The 9,512-nt window shown below is 41.4% G+C and overlaps 1 long non-coding RNA gene across 1 annotated transcript; it reads right to left on the minus strand.

The window, feature by feature from the left end:
* Nucleotides 1–75: 75 nt before the first annotated feature.
* LOC308629042 lies at nucleotides 76–7,748 on the minus strand. Its single transcript, XR_014017623.1, has 3 exons — nucleotides 2,794–7,748; nucleotides 367–2,696; nucleotides 76–253 (listed from the first exon to the last, which is right to left on the minus strand). It is a non-coding gene; the product is annotated as an uncharacterized lncRNA (long non-coding RNA).
* Nucleotides 7,749–9,512: the final 1,764 nt, after the last annotated feature.

Genomic DNA, 9,512 nt, shown 5'->3' on the forward strand with positions numbered 1-9,512 from the left:
ACATCTCAGGGTTATAGGAGGACACAGGATAGGGCTAGAGTTAAACGTTCAAGGCAGAGGATTTGACCTTCTTTGCAGTGAGTACACAGGGGCAGGCTTCTGTTGCTGTAATGAACTTTCAGTGGCCCATTCAGACTTCTGGGCTCCATGTTCTTCCCAGCCCAGATAAACTGGGCCTGTCCTTAAACGGTTGTCAGATCATGGTGACTTCTCAGACTGTTGCAGTGATCCTCATCTTGCCCTCTTATCTTCCCTTCAGGGGAATAATTTAGATTTAATAGTGGTATTAGGGTTCTCCAGAGAAACAGAACCAATAGAATAGAACAGATACGTATAAGAGAAGATTTCGTATTGGAATTGGCTTACGTGATTATGGCGGCTGTGAAGGCCCACAGTCTGCTCTCCACAAGCTGGAGATCCAGGAAAGCTGGTGGTGTAATTCAGTCCACGTCCCGAGGCCTGAGAACCAGGAGTGCTGCTGTCTGAGGGCAGAAGATGGATGTCTCAGCTCAAGCAGAGAGAGTGAATTTGCCCTTCTTCTGCCTTTTTGTTCTATTTGGGCCCTGAATGGATTGGATGATTCCCACCACATGGGGAGGGCCATCTGCATTCCTCAGTTCACCAGTTCAAATGCTGATCTCTTCTGGAACACCCTCATAGACATACCCAGGCATCCCATCGCCCAGTCAGGTTGACATGTAAAATTAATCATCACAGTAGCTAAGAGGTAAGTGATGATTCTTGTTACTGGGCCTGCATCTGATTATCTATTATGATGGGCAAAAACTGTAGTTAGAGGATGAGAACAATTGAACCAGCCTCTCCTGATGGATATTTGCACAGCGGGCACATGCATGATACCAAGCAAGGCCAACAGTGATCTCACCCTGGGTCTTCGGGGGTCACCCTGGGTCTTTGTGTGACTTCCACAGTAGGAGCCGCCTGGGAGAAGACAAGTTTCTGGCAGTTCCTCTGAAGAGAAAACAGCCAGGGAAAGGGAACCAACATTTGAATACTCCCTGCGATCCATCTGCTCCTTCCCTTCTCATTGAATACTCACACTAAACATGAGGAAGTTGTTAGCCCCAATTTTCAGATGAAGAAGCTGAGAATTGGAGAAATCTGGACCACAGCCAAGTCAGTAAGTTGAAGAGTAGAGTTCCAATCCAGCTATGTGGGACTTTTAACTCTTATGCTTTCTGCTCTCCTTCCCCGATTCCTAGACCTTAACTCACTGTATTCATTTCATATGACTGCTGTAACAAATTACCACAAATGTGGGGACTTTAAAACAATACATTTATTATCTTGTAGTTCTGGAGGTCAGAAGTCCAAAATGGTTTCACCAGGCAAAACCCAGGATGTTGGCAGGGCATGCTCCCTCTGTAGGCTCTAGGAGAGAATCCTTCCCCTCCTTTTCCAATCTCTAGAGCTGCATTCTGTGGCTCACGGCCCCTCCTCTTTGTTTAGCAGCAACAGCTTAGCATCAAGTCTCTCTGCTTCCATTACCTTCTTCCTCTGTGTAGTCAGATCCCCCTCTGCTTCTCTCTTATATGGACACTTAAGATAGCATTGAGGGCCCACCGGATGGTCCATAATAATCTCTTATCTCAAGATCCTTAACATAATCATATCTGCAAAGTCTCCTTTTGCCATATAAATATTCACAGGTCTCGAAACTTAAGATGTGACATAGCTGGTGGGGAGCATTATGCAGCCTACCGCACCCAACATGGTCCAAAGTGTGTTCCAGGATGTCATCAGCTATCGTACTTCACAAATTCACCTGAACAAAGATTCTTGTTAATGAAGCATCTTAGGAGAGTAATAATATGTACAAAATGCACTTAAGGAAACATGATTTAACCAAGAGGCCAGGCCTTCCTTTGATTTGGAAGAAGTTGTATCATCTAGTTAAATGCTCTTGGAGTCTCCTTTTTCTCTACTAGTATTTTTTTTTTTTTAATATTTATTTATTTGGTTCCGCCAGGTCTTTAGTTGTGGCATGCAGGATCTTCGTTGGAGTGTGCAGGATCTTTAGTTGCGGCATGCAAACTCTAAGTTGTGGCATGTAGGCTCTTAGTTGTGGCATGTGGGATCTAGATCCCTGACCAGGGATCGAACCTGGGCCCCCTGCATTGGGAGCGTGGAGTCTTACCCACTGGACCACCCGGGAAGTCCCTCTACTAGTATTTTGATTAAGTTTTGGAAGTTAAGCAGAAGGTACCCTTCTTTTTCCTTCTCCCATCTAATATCATCTCCCAGAGGTAACTACTGTTAACATTTGGGTGCATATCTTTCCTAGGATTTTCTTAAAGGTAATAACTGCCAACTAACCCTGTATCCTGATGAGGCCATGTGTAAATTTATTCAACTCATGTCCTTTTATATGCATTTTAAGATTTATTTGGCTGACAGCTTCCTGTGCTACAGTGTCATTTAACTGCTACTGGTAGAAATGGTTTTGGAATTGTATTAATGAGAGAAAGAAGAAAACCAAGACCCCTGTTGGCTTACTCCTTTGCAATAGCTCAGAGTCCTGATCTCTGGCTTGGCTTTTCTGTGACTCCAAACAGAGGCAGTCTCTCACTTCGGCAGGTTTCTTTCAGACAAAAGGTGGCCGCTGGGTCCCTTCTTTGCTCCTGCTGCTCTTTATTTCTTACACCTTCGATCCTCTTGCTGCCTAAGGCAGGAATCTGGCAGAAGGAAGGTGGGCTATGGTTTACTGACACCATCCACGGAAGTCATCCACCAGGAGCTTCCGGAGAAGGGGGGCAACCCTGAGTTCCTTACCTGCTTCTTACAATGGCAGAGTCTCCACCCTAGCTTCTCTGAAACGCGTAGTTCTGAGTTTGGCTTTCCTCAGAAGTAAAAACGATTCCTTGGTTTTTCTTATACCTAGAGACCTATCTTTGTATTTCTTTTTACAGTGTGAGGGGGGAAAATATCAGCAAAGGGGAAAGAGGAGACCAAGTCTTAGCAGTTAAATGATGCTGTGAAAAACTATCAATCAGAAAGATCAGCAATGAGCAATCTCTTGAGAGTAAATCAGCATTCCTCATGCTCTTGCTTAAGGCCCTACTGCGGCTTTTAGTTCAGTTAGAACACAGTCCAAACTCCTCACCGTGACCACCACTGCCCTTCTCTGATTCCCCCCTCTGTCACTCCCTGTTCACCTGTGTGTTACTCTGCCAGGCCTGTTCTTGCCTCATGAGCCTCACACTCGCTGTCCCTCTTCCCCAGAGAGCATGTTTTCCCAGATCTTCACCTGTAGGCTCCTGAAAGCCAAAAACTAAACATTCACCTCCTTAAATCTGCAGTTGCTGCACACATCCTTATCCCACTACACTGTTTTATTTACTTCAAAGCATTTATCACTGTTTGAGATTACAAGCTTATTATTTCTCCAATTAGAATGGAAACTCTAAAAGCCAGAACTGTCATGCCACTGGGCTCAGAAAGTACCTAATGTTTGCGTAAGTGAACGGATTCGAAGGGCTGGTAGAGCCTTGGTACTCATTGTGGCCCAGGGGCAGCAGCCTGTGCTTGTTTGACCTGTGGAATCTCAGTTCTCACCTCAGGCCTCTGAATCAGAATCTGCATTTTGACAAGATCCCCAGGAGGTTCTTACGCACGATAGTTTGCCAAACACTGGTTTTATAGCAGCAGTTCTCAACCTTGGCCACATGTTTGAAATACCCAGAGAGAGCTTACAAAATACTGAGATTCTAATTTAATTGATTTGGGCTGTGGTCTGCTCATCTGGATTCTTAAAAGGTCCCTGCTGGGGTTAATTTAGGGGACAGACAAGGTTGAGAACCACTGCTTTACTGCTGTGCTATCCAAGTACAGTAGCCATTAGCCACATTTAGCTATTTAAATACAATTAAAACTAAATAAAAACTCAGGTTTTTAGTTGCTCTTGTCACATTTCAAGTACTCGATGCCACACGTGGGTTGTGGTAACTATAGTGGACAGTGCAGTTGAATAATACTTCCATCATGTCAGAAAGTTCTATTGGACAGTGCTGCTTAAGAGAGGGAACTGAGAGAGCTGTTTTCGATTGAGTTAGGAGAGCATCTTTGGAGGCAAGTAATACAGGGATGAAAGGAAAGTGGGGCAAACTCTGGGGGTGTCCTTGGAACATAAGAAGATAACCTGGTTGCTGACTTTTGATAGATGAAGTTTCACCAGCAGGTGGCTCTCCTGCTTCCTACCACATCTTGTGCTGGAACCTGAGCTGGCCCTTGGCCACGGGAGCAGCACGCTAGGTTTGTTCCTCACAGTAAGGACAGGTGGAGGTCAAGATGGCAGAATAGAAGGACGTGGAACTCACCTCCTCCCACAAATACATTAAAAATACATCTACATGTGGAACAGTTCTCACAGAATACCTGCTGAACTCTGGCAGAAGATCTCATACAACCAAAACTGTAAGAAAGATCACCGGGTAGGACAAAAGAAAAAAAGACTGTTTTCTCAGTGAGGTTATTGTTGCTGCTCAGTCCTCGAATAGATTTCCTCCACTCAGGCTAGGGACAAAATGTAAGACACCTAAGAGGCACAACACAGGGAAGATCATGACCATTAAGCAAAATACAAGCTGTATCCGTATTCTGAGATAATACCAACCACACCTGCTTGTCGTTTTTGTCCAGGTTTGTAATATAGTTCAGAAAACAGGTTTTCAGTAATACAGGAATGTGTCCAAAATCACACCTACAGTGGCCACCTAGGCTCCTCCAAACTGGCTGTGGTGGAATTCCTAAGAAGTCTCAGACTGAATTCCCAAAAGGCCTCTCAAGGCCAGGAAAGCCATACCAAGGCCTGCCATCAACTCTGCCTCGGTGGAGTCCCCTCTTGTAGAAGTCCCCCAAATATTGAGATTCCTGCACCTGCCAGGAGACAGTCTTTCCCATTCACCTGCTTGGAACCCAAGAGTCTTCAATTTCTGGGGGGACCAGGCAAAGAGAAAAGAAAAATGTTTCAATTCTACCCATAGGTATAGTTTACCAAATTGCTGGAAGTCATAACTAACTTGAAGGGAGGGGCTTCCCTATATCTGGAAAGCATAGATCAAAACCAGTAATGCTCCAGACAAAAACCATAAAAATTATTAACCATATACACCAGTTCACTCAGTAACCAATCCTTTTAACTTTTTATGAAATCATCAGGTTTTCCATTAGCAGTCTTTGATTTCTTACCCAGTTCAGCAGTATGAGCTGAAACTTATGAGACCCGTACTTGTCAAAAAGTCCTTCCTATGAATCTTCTTGAAGATGGAGCACTTTTTGCAAAAGCATCAGAGTACAACAATAATTGTCTATAAATGACAGAAGACTTAAAAAGGTACAGTTAAACACCTGATTACAATGTAATCAATAAAGAAACTTGGTTACAATAACTCGGATTATGACTGATTATAATCTTAACCCTTAAAAACCTTAATCTCTGGCAAAAACCAAGGAGTAAGTAATTGTGAACTTTTTTTATACCAGCATTTCCTGATTGGAAAACTTACGCTTTAGTCTTCCTCTCCTAAGAAGGCAAAGGTAGGTAAACTTAGACCCACCCAGCAATTAATGTTCCAATATTTTATCCTATTTGAAATGACCCAGATAGTCAATGAATCCTCTTCATTTAGAGAATTTCAAGTTGCCAAAATCTGGAGAGACTATTTTAGATAGACATTCAGTGATCATTTCAATAGATGCAGAAAAAGCAATTGATAAAATTCAACATCCATTCATGATAAAAACTCTTACCAAAGTGGGTATAGAGGGAACATATCTCAACGCAATTAACAGTCAACGTAATACTCAGTGGTGAAAAGCTGAAAGCCTTCCTGCTAAAATCTGGAACAAGAGAAGGATGCCCACTTCTATTCAACATAGTATTGGAAATCCTTTCCACAGCAATCAGAAAAGAAAATGATATAAAAGGTATCCAAATTGGAAGGGAAGAGGTAAAATTGCCATTACATGCAGATAACATGATACTACATGTAGAAAATCCTAAAGATGCCACATAAAAACTACTAGAACTGGTAAACGAATTCAGCAAGGTAGCAGGAGACAAGATTAACATACAGAAATTGGTTGCATTTCTTTACGCTAACAGTGAAATATCAGAAAAGGAAAGTAAAAAAAAAAGTCCCTTTTAAAATCACATTTAAAAAATACATAGGAATAAACCTGACCAAGGAGGTGAAAGATTTATGTCTGAGAACTATAAAACCTTGATAAAGGAAACTGAAGATGATTCAAAGAAATGGAAAGTTATCCCATGCTCTTGGATTGGAAGAATTCGTATTGTTAAAATGGCTACACTACCCAAAGCAATCTACAGATTTAATGTGATCCCTATCAAATTACCCAGGATATTTTTTCCACAGAACTAGAACAAATTATCCTAAAATTTATATGGAACCATGAAAGACCCAGATTGCCAAAGCAATCCTGAGGAAAAAGAACAAAGCTGGAGGCATGACCCTCTCAGACGTCAGACAATACTACAAAGCTACAGTAATCAGAACAGCATGGTGTTGGCACAAAAACAAACATGGATCAATGGAACAGAACAGAGAGACCAGAAATAAACCCACACACCTACAGCCAATTAATCTTTGACAAAGGAAGCAAGAATATACAGTGGAGAAAAGACAGTCTCTTCAGCAAATGGTGTTGGGAAAGTTGGAAAGCCACATGTAAATCAATGAAGTTAGAACACTTCCTCACACCATACACAAAAATAAACTCAAAAGGGCTTAAAGACTTAAATATAAGACATTACACCATAAAACTCCTAGAAGAGAACATAGGCAAAACATTCTGATATAAATCATAGCAATGTTTTCTTTTTTTTTTTTTTTTTTTTTTTTGCGGTACGAGGGCCTCTCACTGTTGTGGCCTCTCCCGTTGCGGAGCACAGGCTCCGGACGCGCAGGCTCAGCGGCCATGGCTCACGGGCCCAGCCGCTCTGCGGCACGTGGGATGTTCCCGGACCGGGGCACGAACCCGTGTCCCCTGCATCGGCAGGCGGACTCTCAACCACTGCGCCACCAGGGAAGCCCGCAATGTTTTCTTAGGTCAGTCTGCCAAGGCAATAGAAATAAAAGCAAAATAAACAAATGGGACCTAATCAAACTTATCAGCTTTTGCACAGCAAAGGAAACCATAAAGTGACAAGACAACCTATAGACGGGGAGAAAATATTTGCAAACGATGCGACCCACAAGGGCTTAATTTCCAAAATATACAAACAGCTCATACAGCTCAATAACAAGAAAAACAAAACCCAATTAGAAAATGGGCAGAAGACATAAACAGACATTTCTCCAAAGAAGACATACAGATGGCTAACAGATGCATAAAAAAAAGCTCAACATGGCTAATTAGCAATGGATTAGAAAAATGCAAATCAAAATTATAGTGAGGTATCACCTCACACTGGTCAGAATGGCCATCATTGAAAAGTCTACAAGTAATGAGTGCTGGAGAGGGTGTGAAGAAATGGGAACCCTCCTACACTGTTGGTGGGAATGTAAATTGGTACAGCCACTATGGAGAACAGTATGGAGGCTCCTTAAACAACTAAAAATAGAGTTGCCATGTGATCCAGCAGTCCCACTCCTGGGCATATATTTGGAGGAAACTATACTTCGAAAAGATACATGCACCCCAATGTTCATAGAAGCACTGTTTACAATAGCCAAGACATGGAAGCAATCTAAATGTCCATTGACAGATGAATGGATCAAGAAGATGTGGTGTGTGTGTGTGTGTGTGTGTGTGTGTGTGTGTGTATATATATATATATATATATATATATATATATATATATATATATATATAATGGAATATTACTCGGGTATGAAAAAAATGAAATAATGCCATTTGCAGCAACATGGATGGATCTAGAGATTATCATACTTAGTGAAATAAGTCAGACAAATATCAAATAATATCACTTACATGTGGAATCTAAAAAATGATACAAATGAACTTATTTATAAAACAAATACACTCACAGACATAGAAAACAAACTTATGGTTACCAAAGGGGAAAGGGGATGGGGGAGGGATAAGTTAGGAAGTTGGGCTTAGCAGACACAAACTACTATATGTAAAATAGATAAGCAACAAGGACCTACCGTATAGCACAGGGAAATGTATTCAATATCTTGTAATAAACCATAATGGAAAAGAATCTGAAAAGAATCTATATATATATGAAACTGAATTACTTTGCTGTATACCAGAAACTAACACAACATTGTAAATCAACTATACTTCAATTAAAAAAAAAACCTTATACAGTAAGTATTATCATTATCCTCAACCTACAGCTGAGCAAATGGAGGCTTAGGGAGGCTAATAAACTCAAGGGCATATAGCTACCTGCAGGGGGTGGATACTTGAGGTTCAGTATGGAGCAACGGTAGACTGGTACGGTTGTCTAATTTCCACCTATAACAGAACTCAGAATGTGTTTTTCCATAGGAATAAACTGACTCTTTGGAATGTACACTCTGAAACAGCAGTGAGTGGAAGCAGTACTTATGCCCTTTTTTTTTTTTTCTCCACGAGACCAGGGAATTTAATACAAACTAGCTTGCCAGGCAGGGTTATTCTCTAGGGCATTGATACAAACTGGATTCTGCCCAGCCCTTGGGTGCCCTGGAAGTGTGTTGGTGGAGGAAACAGGGAAATGAAAAGGCAGAGCTCTGGGTTCCCCACTTCAACCACAGCACCCTTTCATGTGTTGGGTTCCTTATAAAACTTCCTTTGAGCCCACTCTATAATAGCAAAATGACAAAGATGGATCATATTACTTTGAAAAGCATACTCTGTTAAGACTTCAAACAAAGGTCAAAACCCAACTTTGTCTCCATGTCTCCCCTGCCCTGCTTTGCTGATGCCTCCTATAGTCTCATGAGAAAAGAAACCTTAACAAGTTCTCCAATCTCTTTAGGTGCATTTCTTATCAAACAAAAACCAAAAAGGCAAAAATCAAAATAAAAAAACAACCCAAACCACAACCCTAGCTTATTACAAATTTTTAATTATATTATCTTTTTAAGTCAGGAACAAAAAAACCGTACTATTCATCACCACCATCATTTCATCAAGGGACATTTTAATGTAAAAAAGAATACAAGTTAAAGCTTTATAAAGACAGTCCTCATTTTTCTTATTTTGCTCTCCACTGGTGAAAATTTCGCATGAACCAACACTGATCTAGTCCAGCTTTCTCATCCAATTCCCTGAGGACTCCAGGCAGTCATCTAGCCAAAGCTGACCATCTTCAATTGCCAACCAGGGCATTCTATCCTTAAATGTTTTCGCTCCTCGCAGTGGTAGTGGGGTACAATGGAAAAGGCATGAATTTGAGAGTTAGGCCTGGGTTCAAATCCTATCTAATCCTCAGAGGCTACTGAACACTTGAAATGTAGTTAGAGCAACTAAAGAGCTGATATTTTTGTTTGTTTTATTTATATAGTATAGCA

Source organism: Mesoplodon bidens (genome assembly GCF_964165515.1).
Source record: "Mesoplodon bidens genome assembly, chromosome: 2".
NCBI classification, from domain to species: domain Eukaryota; kingdom Metazoa; phylum Chordata; class Mammalia; order Artiodactyla; family Ziphiidae; genus Mesoplodon; species Mesoplodon bidens.